This window comes from Monodelphis domestica, chromosome 4, assembly GCF_027887165.1.
Source record: "Monodelphis domestica isolate mMonDom1 chromosome 4, mMonDom1.pri, whole genome shotgun sequence".
Lineage (NCBI taxonomy): Eukaryota > Metazoa > Chordata > Mammalia > Didelphimorphia > Didelphidae > Monodelphis > Monodelphis domestica.
The window spans coordinates 105,101,467-105,117,490 of NC_077230.1; the positions used below are offsets into that span (position 1 = coordinate 105,101,467).

The 16,024-nt window shown below is 43.0% G+C and overlaps 2 non-coding genes across 2 annotated transcripts; both read right to left on the reverse strand.

The window, feature by feature from the left end:
* Window positions 1-1,216: 1,216 nt before the first annotated feature.
* On the reverse strand, window positions 1,217-1,407 carry LOC130454231 (U2 spliceosomal RNA). Its single transcript, XR_008911902.1, has one exon. It is a non-coding gene; the product is annotated as a U2 spliceosomal RNA (small nuclear RNA).
* Window positions 1,408-4,634: 3,227 nt separating this feature from the next.
* Window positions 4,635-4,798, reverse strand: LOC130454158 (U1 spliceosomal RNA). The gene has a single exon (XR_008911834.1). It is a non-coding gene; the product is annotated as a U1 spliceosomal RNA (small nuclear RNA).
* Between the last annotated feature and the right edge of the window lie 11,226 nt (window positions 4,799-16,024).

A 16,024-nucleotide genomic window follows, 5' to 3' on the forward strand; every position in this document is an offset into this window, starting at 1 on the left:
CCTCCAAGTACTCTTTCTACTTTTAGTGGAAAGTCCCATTGTTCCCTTCTGGTGGGACTCCTTCAGGTTATAATCCCAGGGCTAAAATTCTATGTAACTTTTTTTTTTTTAAAGATGATAATCCCTTTGAGCTCCTATTAAAACTACTTTGGTAGTTCTGTATTTTCAGGTTGACAATGCAAAGAAGAATAAAAGGATTTTTATGAACATCTAGGTAGCACAGTGGGCAGAGAACCAGAACTAGAGACAGGAGGACCCCAGTTCAAAAGCACCTCTGATACTTCCTAGCTATGTAACCTTGCTCTCAAGGAAGGTTCCAAACCAAGATACTGTATCAAATTATGACTTGTAATCAGGTTGACTAGAGACCTGGTTACAACAGTAACAAAGAACATCCCTGGTAGGGTGAGTGAAGTTTGAGAACCCAAAATAAATATATGGAATCAGATAGAAATTGAATGTTAACTAATAACTTCACTTTTTTTTAAATGTTTTAACTTTATTTTGTTTTAATAACAAATTTCCACATAAGTTTTCCAAAGTTATATGATTCAGGTTGTCTCCCTTCTCTCTTCCCTCCCCCCTCCTGGAGTTGACAAGCAATTCCACTGTTATACAAGTATTATCACTCACAACCTATTTCCATAGTATTCGTGTTGGTAAGTGAAGAATCTTGCAAAAACCAAACCCCCAGATCATATGCCCAAATAAACAAGTGATAAAACCATATTTTCATCTGCTGTTTCTACTCCAACATTTCTTTCTCTGGAGGTGGCTAGCATTCTCTTTTTCATAAGTCCCTCAGAATTGTCCTGGATCATCACTTGAGCATTCCCCTTGGTTACTGTTTATAATATTCTCTTGTTAACCAATAATTTAACTGACCTGGCTTTGAATGACCCAAAAGAACTGACAGTTTGCAAACGAAATCCCAGTGATGTGCTTGCAAGAAGTATTTATTTTCAGAAAGCATGGACAGTGGAATGGAAGTGGAGCAGAGAGAATTGGTCAAAGGCAGGCTGTGACAGCACCACAAATATAGTGTCTTTGAAAACGAAAAAAGGGTGGGTTGTGCTGGGGGACTGTTGGACTACGTACACGCACACGCACACACAAACATTAGAGATGAGAGCAAAGTTGCCTTTAGAGGAGTCTGATTGAGAGTGGTAAGACAATTAAACCAGCTTTCTTTAGGATACTAATGTTATTCCCCGGAGGGAAGTGCACCGTTCCTGGAAGTACTGCAATACCAGGTCGATGCGCGGAGTGGACGGAGCAAGCTCCTATTCCGACTCCCTGCTTCAAAAATCCATTTAATATATTGTCCTCGGATAGAGGACGTATCAGATATTAAACTGATAAGAACAGATACTACACTTGATCTTAGCCAAAAGGCCGAGAAGCGATAACCACACGCCCTCCCCACCACCGACACCCTCCACAACGACACCCTTAACACACAAGGCGACTACAAAAAACACTGCACAGCCGTCACCCGCAACCAGCTACCACCTTCACACAAAACAGCCCCGCCACGCCCGAGCCTTTTGAAGCGAGCAGCCCTTGCCTAAAAACACCGCAGAAAACACGCTTTTCCCAGAAGATTGGAGCACTTTCTTCGACCAAGAAGACACTCTCTCTCTCGACACCCAGAAGCCTTTGCCCCAGGCGTTGCTCAACATTTGCATAGCCATCCTCCCTCTCCTACTTTCTCTTTCGCCCGGGATTTCCCCTCCCCCTCCTTCTTCTTAGGAGGCCTCCAAAAGCTGCCGAGAAACTCAAACACTGCAGGAAGAGGAACCAGAGCACCGTCATCACCTTGAAAGGGAAATGGCCACTTCCCAGTCTCCCCTGGATGACCGGCTTCCTGAATGACCCTTTGTCCGGTCAGAGCCCTGAGCCGTGGAAAAGACTGAAAATGCGAACTAGCACTTTTCAATACTACGAATGCTCTAAATCATTATTGATTAGAAAATTGCACATTAAAAGCACTGTGAAGTATCTTCCTCTTGCCTATCAGAATGGCTAATGTGACAGAAAAGGCAAATACCAAATGATGCAAGAACGTGGGGGATAAGCACACTAAGGCACGGCTGGTGGCGTTTGGAAATGCTCTAACTATTCTGGACAATGGTTAGGAACCGTGCCCAAAGAACCATAAAACTATGCATGTCCTTCCATCCAGCAATATACATATACATATGCACATATATATGTATGTATGTATGTATGTATGTATACACCAAATATAGCATTTCTTTTTGTGGGGCAAAGAATTGGAGGTTGAGAAACCGTCCAGTCCCTTGAACTAAAAATGATTTCTCTAGGAGCACTTTGTATGGAATTATTCTTTGCACTTGTATTCTTTTTATGTTACCTGTGCTGCCTTGGGAAAGGGACTATGCTTTACATACCTTTGTATTTCTTCTACTGCACACTCAGCAGAGTTACAGTTCATGCATTATACACGTGTGTGTACAGACCCCCACACACATCGACAATGGAACAGTCAGCAGAATCGCCACTTGTCTTTATCCAATTCTCAAAGTCAAACGGTGGTAAAGAGCAGCGAATAAGCCCCAATGTACTCTGACCCCCAAAAGGCATCTTGGTGACACTTTCGGGTGTCCCATGGTTCCTTTGGAACTTTGAGTTGGGAAAGTGATTATTGCCAGTCCAATGAGGAAGGGAAGGCAATTGACCAAGGAGACAGCAGCTGTTACTCATAACTGTGAGAAAGCCCTAAGGTTCTCTCTCCCTCGGAACATTTATAGATGGTGTTAAAAATCAGGCTTCTAGGCAAGTATTTCTAAATAAACTGGTTTTTATATTATGGATTGGATTGTGTGAGGGGGCAGCTGGGGTGCTCAGTGGATTGAGAACCAGGTCTAGATACGGGAGCTCCTAGGCTCGAATCTGGCCTCAGACACTTCCCAGCTGTGTGACCCTGGACAATTCACTTCACCCCCATAGCCTAGCCCTTACCACTCTTCTGCCTTGGAGGCAATACACGGTATTGACTCCAAGATGGAAGGTAAGGTTTAAAAGGAAAAAAAAAGGAAAGGAAAAAAAGATTGGATTGTGCGGACAGTGGACAGCCAGGAGACCTTGAGAGCTGCATAGCTCTAGTGAGGCTAGTTACCTGAGTGATTCTCCTGTCTGTCTCTGATTTTGTTCTCATGTGATATCTGACTCGGGGAACGTCTGTCAGGTGTGGGAGTTGATGAGGCACTGCTTACGGGAAAGGGGTGGGCAATGAGAATCCCGTGTCCCAAGGTCTGGGACAACATGTTCATCCCTGACAATCCTCTGAGTCCTGCCCCATCCTACCTATCTGAGAACTTTATGAGCAGGGTCATTTCAAAATGATCTGTGGGCCAAAGCAAACGTTCTATTTGGTGAGACTGTGGAGAAACGTTTCTAAGCCATTTTACCTACTTTTGCTGAAGGTAAAGGCTTTGTTATGTTGTGGGGTAAAGAGGTGCACCCCTTGGGTTCGGGAAGGATACCTTTCTGCAAGAGTGCAAGACTCAGAAACTTGGCTCAAAGGCAAAAAGAGAAAGAGTGATGAGTGAAATAAGAAGGAGGTAAATCCTTTGCCAGCAAGACAGCCCAAGTGAAACAACCCAAAGGTTCCCCCTAAATGCCTCCATTCTGGATCTTTTTTATCTTAATTCAATGGGGCAATCCAAGGAGGGTAGTCTCTAAGGTCAGGTGTTTTAGACTGGGAGTCACTCGGGAGGGCCTCGGGGAGCAAGGGAATTTCCCTGATATGGTTTCCTGAGTTTCTGTGGATACAATGCCCATGACAGTTATGTGTCATGTAAACAATGTGTGTTTTGAAATAGAAACCATCTTCATATTTGATACATGTTTAAAGTTTAATAGCCAACCAGAAAGTTAAAATAGTAATTAAAAAAAAAAAAAACCCTGCATAGTGTTTGTTCAGAGCCGTTCATCTGAACTCTTTCCCAAATAACCATGGCTAGAGATGATGTGAATGAATATCGCATACTTGAATGAAAAAGCAAACTCTGGCATCTATTGCGGATGCTGGGAGCTCCTTCTTAAAGCTGTCATGGCTCTGTGAGCCTTGACTCCCAGTGTGCCTTGAGACTTGGCAAACTTCTCCCCAATCCGCTCGATTTTGGGAACTGATAGTCAAGGAATAAATGGGACTGGACGTCGGGTCTGGTAAGGGAGATGTTCTGTATAGGTTTTTTCTCCTAAAATGAACTTCAGGGCATACTTTCCGGGCTATGTTTTCTACCCGCTTAGGAACCGGACCCCCAGAGTAGGAATGTAGGGCAAGTTAAAAAGGCCCGAAACTAGGTCTCAGCTGAAGAAAAACAAAGAAATGTCAAAGACGTGGATTCTGAAGGACTGGCGTAAAAAGCTGACAAGTCCGAGGAAATGGAGTAAGCGAAAATACGTTTAAAAACAACCTTTGGCTCCTGGCCAGGCATGCCCCGTAGCTGCTTTCAAAGCGCAGCAGTGAGGGGAAACGTTTCCAACGGGTTGCACAAAAGACAAAGAGAACGACTAGCGGCGAAGCAGACGAAAAAGGAATGGAGGCCGCTTAGAGAAGTACTGGAGAGAAATCGGATCGAAGCTTTCTTTGGCACTCGAAAAGACAGGGGAGAGCGCGAACGCAGTCCCCCACTACCACAAATTATGCAGTCGAGTTTCCCGCATTTGGGGAAATCGCAGGGGTCAGCCCATCCGGAGTGCAATGGATAAGCCTCGCCCTGGGGAAACCACCTTCGTGATCATGGAATCACCCCTGCCAGGTAAGTATGCTTTGCCGTCGCGCACGGCCGCACGCCCTCAACGGTGACACACTTTACGCACACGACAACGCACGCAACCTTTACACTTCACACCGACATCCAACACCAACCTCAATAGCTCAGGAAGAAACATCCCATCATTTCAAAACCATTCAGTCCCCTCGCCTCACACAAAATCGCTCTAGGCCACACGCGAAATCACACCATACCCAGACCCAACCTCACCGCTCCTCATCTGCATACTCGCAGACTTTCGCTTACGTCACACAACAAGCCTGCTGCACACCCACAGCTAATCGCCAGGATCTCCACCCGAATCTCGACCCACTAATGGCCCCGACTCCTTGGGACACTTTACGTGTTTCCTCTGCCATTGCCAGGAGACTGGTTATTCCCTCCCTCCCCACCCACTCACCCCCTTCCTTCCTTTCTAACGGACACCATCAGAATTTACAGACATTACAGACATTCTCCGTTCGCCTCCATTCCACTGCCTTCTGCGGGCCTTCGCCTCTCGCCTTCCGGACTCTCGTCTCCACCCTGGAATCCCCCTCCTCTGCTCTCTCCTCTCTCCTCTCTCCTGTCTCCATCCAACTTCCACTCCCCGGACAGACGCATTCCGCAGACCACGTCTCTCCTTACCCCCTCCCCACAACTCCACTGCCTCCCTTTTGCCACTCGAATAAAACACAAACTCTTCTCGCTGCCGTTCGTTCAAAGCCCTGCGCGAACGGCCACCATCCATTATTCTTCCCCTTCCTGCCTGCCCTCTCTCTCTTCACTGCAGCCAGATTCCCCTTCTTCCGGCTGCTTACACCCGAAACTCCATCTCCTCCTCGGAGTCCTCCCTGGGGCTGGACACTCCCAGGTCTACCACGGCACTCCCTCTTCACCCGACACCCTTAAATTAAGTCCCTGATTTCCCTCAAGACTCTCTCCAGGCAACACCTTCTACACCTCACCTGTCCAGATCCCCAGCCCAAGTGCCCAACCTCTCCTGACTTTTTAAATTATCATTTAGTTTTATCATCAACTGGACAAACGGGAACATTTCCATAGACAAACAAGAAATGACAGCGCGTTGCCTAGGAAACCCTGAATTGCAGCACACCTTGCCGTTTCTCTGAAAGGAGGTCCGCAAATTCAACGTGACCCTTTTAAGGCTGTTCCCCTTCTCTGTGACTGAGTCTATACTTGCCTTTTCTTGTTCGCCATAGCCCGTTTCTGAAAACGTTTCCCTGTTGCTCTTTCATTTCTTTCTGGAATCATCAGCACTATAATGACCCCCAAGAGCCCTTCACTGTAACAAAATTACTTAATTTAAACAAAATCAACACGGCACACACAGAGGCCTTGTGTGAAAACCTAGGTTTCCTTCTCTACCTCTACAAATTCTGTATATAACTGTTTCTGTATATACATTGTTAATAAGTGCTTCTTTTAAGGACTAAGATTTGAATAGAAGTAGGAAGGAAAGGATGGGCAGGTAAATAGAGAACCAGGCCTAGAATTGGAAAGACCTGGGTCCAAATCTTACCTCAGACGCTTCTTAGCTGAGTGTCCCAGAGTAAGTCACTTCCCCCTCAGTTGCCTACCCCTTACCACTCTTCTGCCCTGGAATCAATAAATACTTTAGTATTTATTCTAGACAAAAGGTAAGGGTTTAAACAAATAGGAAACCAGCGGACAGTTCAATAACCAGAGAGATGTGCCTCTTTTTCCAGGAGAGAATAATTTACCAGAGAGACAGCTCCCATCGTCCTCAGGAAATATTTAATTACAGTCATCTGTTCAGGAATAGAGTTCACCAGCAAAGCCAGAGTTAGGAAATCTTTAAGGAAGATTGGCTGTTTGTTGAAGGGAAGAGGTTGGGTGCAACAGATGGCATAGGAGGGTCAAACAGTAAAGGTGGACTCATACCCTACAGAGAAGGAATGTTCAGAGATGAAATGAAATTGAACTGGTAAAACAGAGAGCAGGATCACCAAACAGATATCCAGAGAAACCAGGAGAATAAAGTGAAAGGCCAAAAGAGCACAGATTTAAAACAGCACAACATGAGAAAATGCATGGCAGTGATCAAGCCCACATACTAGCAAATGAAATTTGGGACTACAATAGAAATAACTGTGCAAGTGTCATTAACCTATAGCACTAGGTAGTATAGCAACAGGAGGTCAATCAATTAAGAGTAACAAAATGGCAGTGGCAAAAGTGCATGTTTTTGATATTTAATGGATAAAAGATAACAGTTCATGAATAAAGTAATTACAACATGTATAACATAATGCAGTGGAATTGCTTGTCAGCCCCAGGAAGGTGTAAAGATAATTTTGTCATTGTGACTTAAAATCTAAAATTTAATTGTTCACCAGGGAAAATCCCAAATAATAAAATACCCAAGTCAGCTGGAAATTTATGGTGATTTAATTGATATAGTGGAGGAGATTAAGAAGAAGGAAGAAGAATAGGATTTCTCCTGCCTGGCTAGTGCCAGGCCGGAAGATTAGGAGATCTAGAAAGTAAGGTTTTTTGAAGAGTAAGGAGGAAAAGAATCTGCCTGAACTCCAAAGGGCTCAGCCAAGATGCCTGAACCTGAATCAGCTCAAGGGCAAACTCCCCGCCAAACCCAGACAAATAACTGCCACCACTCCAAGATCTTGGATAGCCTAGCACACTGCCAGCCAGAGTCATCTCTCCAGGGAAAGAGGGCGAAGAGAGCCAGTGATGTGCCTTATATGGACGGTTTTACATCACTTTCCTGCATCTCATCTGTACCAATCATAGCTTAGCTTGACTTAGGACAGCCCAGGGGTCTGTCCACTTTTTCTGCACATGTCTGTTGAAGGCCATTTTTCTCAGATACTTAATCCTTGAGTTTGGTGCAGACCTTCCTAATCTTGTTAAACTAAGGAGGGTGGAGAAATGTAGAGTTCCCAAGACCTGATTCTGTTAGTCCAAGTATCTCTATTGTTACTGATCAGGAAATAGGTAAATCAGATCTTCGAAAGTATGGTCTGATTAGGGTGGAATAGTTTTAAAATTCACAAACGGGGCGGGGTGGGGGGGGGCAGGGGAGGAAAGTGGGAGGGAGAGAACATGAATCATGTGACCATGGAAAAATATATTTTAAAATAAAATATTATCTTTAAAAAATAAATGCATTAACAATACATAACACAGATATCTGACACTAATTATTTCAATTTTGCTAGCTCAGTTCTTTGAAAAAATGAAAGAAACATATAACTCCATAGATTTCTTTTTGTTATCAAACAGCCTCACCTGAGAAATATGAAATTTTTAGTCTCCTGAATTGATCAATTTCTGGATCTTAACACTATACCAGTATTTTCAGATGCTTGTATTTTTTGCTATTATTATTATGGAAGTTTCAAAGGCAGTATGCCCAAATCTATAATGTAGCCAAACTGTCTTACTGTTCTTCATACACAATGAACACTTCATCTGTTAAGTCTGCCTTTCTCCCAGTGGTCACCCAAACTGCCTACATAACAGGTAGCTGAAATCATTGCATGATGTTCTTTTCCTTGGCCAGGTGCCTGTGGGATGAATGAATCACCAAGTTCAATGAGTCTTCCACTCCCTCTGCTTCTAGTTTGTATCTGATAAACTACAGGTTGTCCCATGAAGATAATGTTCAAACATGAGATGGAACTGCTGTTTTGATAGCAAAAGGCACCCTGCTGGTGATCCCTTGCGATAATTGGCAAGCTGACCCAGCTATCGATCACATCACAAGAACATGCTGTTCTTGAAGGTCTCCCAAGTAAACTTAATGGGACAAAGGACTCAAATCCAGGTCCTTATGGAATCCCACCCCATGCGATGGCAGAGATCACAGTCAATGACAGTAAATCAGTCTTTCCCATCTTGTAGAGTAGGTAAAAATTAAATTTCTAAGGAAGATTTAACCCTTTATTGACTGACTAATAGCTCTATACAGGAGTCAGAGTACCCTTGTAGATCACATCATTCTTTCAATGGAATAATATGCTTGGTAGAATTGAATGTGCCACCAAATTTTGGCCAAGGGATTGCCCTGACTACTCCAAGTCTGATTCTTACCGTGCTTTTTCCTATGGTATCACTAGCTGAATTTCCTGGGGCATTCCTAAATAGATGGAGCTATGATGCCCAGAATTTTAGCCAATAAACAATATGAGACCACTTCTCCAAGTATCACATCATTTATTACTAGGGGCATGTAATTGATCTATCAATAAGGAACAGGTCACTCTTGAGTGGCCTCTGCTTGGAAAAGACCAGAAATAGGAAGGTGCAGAGCTTTTTAACACAGTTGTATCTTCCTTCTGATTGTCCTGACAAGACATCATTTGGTTCTCCCCTGGCAGTCCCAGTCGTTGTATATGGATTTAGAAATCTCAACTCCTCCCCCATTGTATTATCAGCAGGGGTGGACTTTTTCTCAGGTGGGTAGATCTTTATAGCTTCTCTGAGCCTGCAAAATATGGCAGACCCATCCTTCTCTGGTATTTTAAGAAATGGAATAACATGGAGTTTATGAAGCCCAACTTCTTCTACAAGGCCTTAGCCAGAAAAAAATATAAATTATCTTCATCATATTTTTGTTGACTCTTTCCCTTACTGTAGACCTGGTCACCCAAAGCCTATGACATGTTTAGCCAAGAAAAAGGGGAAGATGCACTTAGGGAGGGTATTTTCCTTTACGGATGAAGGAGCAGAGGTGTCCACCCAGCCTCTTAACAAAAGATAGAGGCCCCAGCCCAGATGCATGCCTTGGGCCCTGGAAGTAAATTACTCTACTTTGATAACTGAACTGTCTAACCTTCAGAGGTTAGGACTTGGGAAAATGAATTTTTTCACTAGAAATATTGCCAATAACTAATGCAATTCAACATAAGTTTTCTTCTATCATGCCACAGGCAGATTGGATCTGGATAAAGAATTATGTGGGAATTACACACTTGTTAGGAAAGACACAGACATCCTGGCATTAAAGTGAAATGCCACCCACGAGGTGAGTTTATTTATAGTTTCAAGCATCCAAGAAAATGTCTGTAAAGCATCTGGATAGGTCCAGATGTCTAGCTTTCTGTCACAACAGGTTCGTTGTTGATACTGGAGAAAAATGACGAGGCTTTATTTATTGATTTATGTGCATAATAAAGATTTATCCTATACAATGTTTGAGTAAAATTCAACAAGGGCACAACTGAGGCGTATTTTCTCCAAGCAAGGTAACATCTTGAAAACAGGATTGAGTATAACTGCTAAAAAAAAAGTGGATGAGACTGTTACCCTCTGTAGCATACCAGGCATGTTAGCATCTGGGAAGTATGATTGATGTATTGATATTGTATTACCGGACACATGGCCAGACCTCTTGATGGTCATTGTATGATAAGGGACAGGCTGAAGCACTAGCAAAGGACGGGCAAATTCATGGCTGGGCCTTGGGGGGTGGGGGGGCACACTGCCTCAGGGCCACGCTGCCTGGCTGGGACTACACTCATTTGCAAAGCGCAGGTCGGATTAATCCCCACCTCTTTGATCTCCTTGTTGTCAATTCAGCCAATGTTAAAACCTATGTTGTTAGTATTCACTGATACACATTCCTAAAAACCTTCAATAAATACTGGGGGAACTAGTGTGAAACTCTCTCTTACAAACACTCTTTCTAGCCCTTTACTAGCTCTCTTTTTCAAGCTCTCTTGCTAACTCTCTCACTTTCACTCTTACTCTCTCTCTTCCCCTCCTCTCCTCTTTCCCTCTTGCTTCACTATACCTCTTTCATAGGATGCAGACGCCCCCAGTGCCTCCTACTAATGCTCAGACTCCATTGTCTATAGGAGGCACCAAGGAGTTGAGACTCCCCCCTTTTCTAGCGAAGTGGTCACCCTTGAAGCTTCCTATTAATGTTCAGACTCTCTTGTCTAGGAGTATCAAGGGGTTGGTACTCCCCACCTATTCTCTTATTCCTCTTATTTCCTCAGAGTTCCCGTTACTCCCCATGTGTTTCTACTTCTGCCTTTGAGTCATTATCATTCACCCATTTCTTTAGCCTCCTCTCCCCACCTCAGGTTATTACCCACAGGTAAATATTATAGGACTCCCGTGGGGGGGTCATTATATCCTCCCTTCCCTCTTTCTCTTGGATCAATAACCCAGAGGTGGAGAATCAGCTCCCTTTTTATAAGCATAGAACAAAGTCCAGAAGGGAAAACAAAATGATTGGTTGAAGGGCTGACAGGAGGGCCGGTAACAACTCCTCCTTCCATCTTGACAATGTTGATTTTTCCCATCTGGATTCTGCAGGAATAACTAATGGTAAATAACAAATTTCCTCTACTTGTACAAAAAAACAGCTAAAAGATAATACATTTCTCTAAATGTAGCCATGTTAACTGATAGAGATAACAATAGATGTCCTGGAATTTTTGAACCAGGATAGTTAATAGTTCCCAGGTGGTACTGTAGAGGCAGAATTTTAAGTCTTGCCCTGTTTTCTGTATTTCCCCTCTTCCCTACTGTAAAAGGGTAGTATTTGGGGATGTGATAGGAAGGATTGAATTGGGCCAGTGCCAGTAGGTTAACTGTGGGTCGAAAGGCTAACAGAAACTTTGACCAGGGCAGAGCCTGGTCTGAGATCACATAAAGACCACTCAGTAAAATGGGAAAGTAGGTTTAATTAAAGAGAATAGGTTAGAAGGGTATGGGATAACCCTAAAGCCAATTTTTCTAACTAATACCCCAGGCATCTAATATCTCTTCACAGAGAGTCTTCTCAGAGTGGTTGTTGTACACTAATCCTCTCCTCACTTCCTAGAAAATCCCCAGTCCCTGTTCTTGCTAAACTACAACTAAAACCCCCCTTAGATAGTATTAAGGTACTGCTCTGGGTAAGCTTGGTAGGGTCCAGGGAAGGTCCTGGATCCCAAAGGACCCAGACCTGGTCTCACAATCACTGCAGACAGTTGGTCAGGATCAGCCAGTTCTTCCCCGATGAAATACAGCACACAAGACAGCAAGCAGGACAGGAATAAGGATAAGATCAGCTACTAAGGCAAAGCAGCCACAACCTCCAGATACCTCCAGAGAGACCGCTAACCCCCTCAGTTCCAGCCTAATCCTTCCTTCAAAATTCCAGAATCTTCTCTGCTGGTGTCCTGGCACTCTCCTTTGCAAACTTACACACTTTCCTACCTAACTTAACATTTCCTCTCTCCCTCCTTTCTGTAGTAAGGGATTTCTAGCAGGGCATAACAGGGCAAGCTGATAGCATGAGACCCTGCAGACCAACATTCCACTCAGAACTCCCAGGTCTGGGCCTGGACACAGAGGCAGTTGCTGGAGAGAGAGTTGGTGGACTCTGGAGGAAAGAGAATCTCTTTTCTCTAGCTGCCAGGAAATTGGACCATGTAGAAGAAGAAGTTGAGTGAATGATTACCTACCCCCACACTGGTGGACAGTGTGTGTGTGTGTGTGTGTGTGTGTGTGTGTGTGTGTGTGTGTGTTAGTTAATCCTTATCCCCTCCTGAATACTGTAAGGACTCTTCATCCAGAGACTGCTATCTGGATCAAAGAAGGACTCTTGGTTGTGAGATTTCTTTGGGCCCTGTTGTTTTTGCAACTCTAACTTTAATTACTCCTTTAATTAGTTAGGTTAAGATAATTTTAGAAATTTTAGGGTTTTAATATCTGTGGTGGGGTTAGAAGTAAGGTAGTCCCTGATTCCCTTCCCTTCCCTCTTCCTTTTAGTTAAATAAACTTATCTGTAGCTTGTTTAACCCTTCCCTTTAACCCTCCCCATAACATTTCCTGGCATGTTCCTGATTCTCACTGACACTGATACACCCCCTCCCCCTTCCTTACTCCCTCCTTTTCCACCCTGTCCTTGGTTCTCACAGACTCCCAATCTCAGCAGCTCCCCCTCCCCTCCCCTCCCTGTTCCTCTGTCCTTGATACTGCCTTTCCCCTTTTCATTTCTAAACAAGAACAGCCAGCTTCCTTTTAGTCTACTCGCTCTTATGCATATATATATATATATATATATATAAAAGCTGACTGTTGGTTTTAGTTGGGGCTTAGATTTGGGGAGGTGACTTCTACTAAGCCCTCCTCTTAAATAAATTGCTCTTCCTACAATTCTGGGGTCCGTGTACTTCCTCTGCCACAACAGTGCCAAGATAATCCTTTCCTTTGAATTAAAGTGTTTTATGAGAGCACCAAACCTCTCTACTTAGCTCAGCACTTTAATTAAAAGTGCTTGTTAAGAAAGCTAAACTTTTGCATCTATCTTGAGAGAAGAAAACTGGACTTTGGAATTTATAAGCTTCACTCCGACAGAGAAAGGGGATTCTTCAAGACTCACTTCAACCACCACCTTCTACATTGTCTTTCCTGCACTCCACCTCTTGTGACACCTTCCTTCGGAAATTATCTTCTGTTCATTTATTTTGAATATTCTTATGCAGCACTGATGAATCAGTATCATACCAGTCATGCCAGTGTTCTGATCCTGTAAAATTTCTGTAGCATCCAATCCTTTTCATATCTGAAGTGGAAATTCTTCATTATCTTCAGAGAATGTCTGCAGGGATAGCTAGATAATGTCTATAATCATATATTAATATGATTTCCTAAGCCCATGTCTCCATACTGCCTTTAGGGCTTTTTTCCACTGCACATGAACATATATAATGTAAACAAAGTGCCTGTTTCCTTCTTTTTGCCCACACACCCCCATAATGCTTCTTGAAACTGTCATCGTGGAATCTAGAAACCCCTAAACTTGTAGCCTAGAAAGATTTAAACCTGAGGCTTTCACCTAGTCCCCTGAGAGTTCCTCCCTGAGGAAAGTCCAACTTCACAGTCTCAGACTTTAAAGTAGTTTGAGTGGGAATAGCTAAGGCTGGGTCCTTCCCTTTTGTGTCCATTGTAAAGCATCAGCCCCTCACTGTTATTCCTGTCTGGAACTCCTCATTTTCCTTTATTACCATTGTAAAGTCAATCAACTGTCCCTCTCATCCTCAGCCCCCATGTTCCACCTAGAAAGGTATTTAAGCTCCCCAACTTTAAAGGCTCCTCGAAATTGTCCAATCTAGTGCTGTTGGCTTTCCCAGGGGTCAGTGTCCAGAGCTACCAGAGTTCAATCCTCCGACTCTGCATAGGTGTGTGGCGCACAGCTCTGTGTAGTAGAGGCCTACTATCACACTGAACCCCTTTCCCTTGATTAGAGTGGGTTTTTTTTTTCTGACTATTTAATAGTTCTGTGTTTTTTCCAAGTCAACAAAACAAACTCACCTGTATGATTCTTGGTCCATCAATGTTTTTTCTGATCCTTTCAAAAAATGGAAAATAATTATCTCCTGATCAGATTTGTTTTAGAATTCTTTGCACTTCTGTTCTTATGGATTGGATATGATATTATTCCCATGATATACAAAGCTCTTGGAAAAAAGGAGGCATGTTTCTTATACATTTGCATTTCCCATACTTGACCCCCCCCCCAAATAATTCTTTGACATAAGCTCGATTCGTTATTAAAGTTTCGAGAAGATAAAACTCATCAAGCCTCCTTTTCTTCCTGCTGTTGTAAAGGAGAGCTGCTAAATCCTTTTAATGAGCTGGTAGAAATTTGTTAGAACCATTCAAAAGTAATTTTTAAGTGAAATAGCTTCATGCATAAAGGCATAAATAGAAGTCTTACTTTCACAGAAACATAGGATCAAAGTTCTTCAGCACTTTTCACCCGTTTCTCTGTAGGCTACAGTAACGCCTGAAAATCGCTACAATTGCCTTGAGACTTTTTAAAAAACATGCAACTTAAAACAAGTTCCTGGGAAGAAGTAATAGTTTGTTTCAACTTTGATGACTAGAATTTCTTTTTCACTCTAAAACAAAACTTTTTTGTAAGAAACCCAAGACTTTCTTGCTCCAACTTTGTTTTATAACAATAGAGAAAAACATTTTCACCCAATGAGCTTTAAATTAGACAACAATAATATTATCTTATTATTCTTTGTATTGTAAACAACCAACCCCTCTAGTCTACTACTTTCTCCTCCCCCACCCAATGATAGCATCAGAGTAGCAGAGAAATGAGCTATGACTTGAGCTGTACCTGCAACAGAACTGCTGGCTTAGTTTGATAACACCTGGTGTGGAGGAAGATTTCTAGAAACCTCGACTAGAGGATCCTACCCTGTATTTCACATTTTCATAGTTTAGTAGTGTGGGCATTATGCAACAGTCATATGCAACAGGTAAATTCAATGATATCCTCAAGATCAAACAGAGAGTGGCCCAGGCAAGATTTCAATCCTTGTCCTGTGACTCCAAGTCCAGAGGACTTTCTGCTCTCTCAAGTGCCACACCCTTTGCCATCACAAATAGGAAAACTTGAAGGAGACCAGCTTCCTTCCAATAACCGTACTATTTGTATTCAACTTGTGTTGAAAATGTTTAAACATTTAAGTATTTTTATGACATGCTGATTCTATCCAGTCTTTTTGTTTTTTTTTTACACATCAATACTATTCTCCATTCAGATGATGGCAAGCAATTCGATCTGAATTATGCCTGTATTATCATGTAAAACACTTTTCCACGTTGATCATTTTGGTAAGAGATTGTCAACATGGAATCTAGAGACCCCCAGATTTCATGTTGACAAGATTAATCACTTAAAACCCAAATCCCCAGACAAAACCCAAATGAACCAAAGAGAAGAATGGCATGCTTTCATCTGTATTCTGATTCCACCAGTTCTTTCTGGGGAGGTGGAGAGCATTCTTTGTCCTAAGTCTCTCAGAATTGTCCTGGATCATTGTATTGCTGAGAGTAGCTAAGTCTATCAGAAGTTGATGATTCCACAGTGTTGCTGTTATTGTGTCATGGAATATAGATCAAAAAAGAGAGCCATTGTTCTCCAGAGCTCCCAATTCCTATTATCCATTTTGACGTCCAGGCTCCACCCAAGTTCGGTTGATCAACCATTAGATGGCGGTGTCCCGTGAATCGGATTTGTTGGGTGACGTCAGGAAGGGACGGCTGATATGCAGATGAGGAGATTTCTGGCCCAGTTTGTTGTAAGCAGTCAGTTCGAGTAGGAAAGATGTATGTTGAGGACGGGAGGGGCCTTGTCGGGATGGTGGGGGGATGTGTTTGCGGAGTGTGTAGTTTACGAGTGTGTGTAGTAGTAGTAGTAGTAGTAGTAGTAGTAGTAG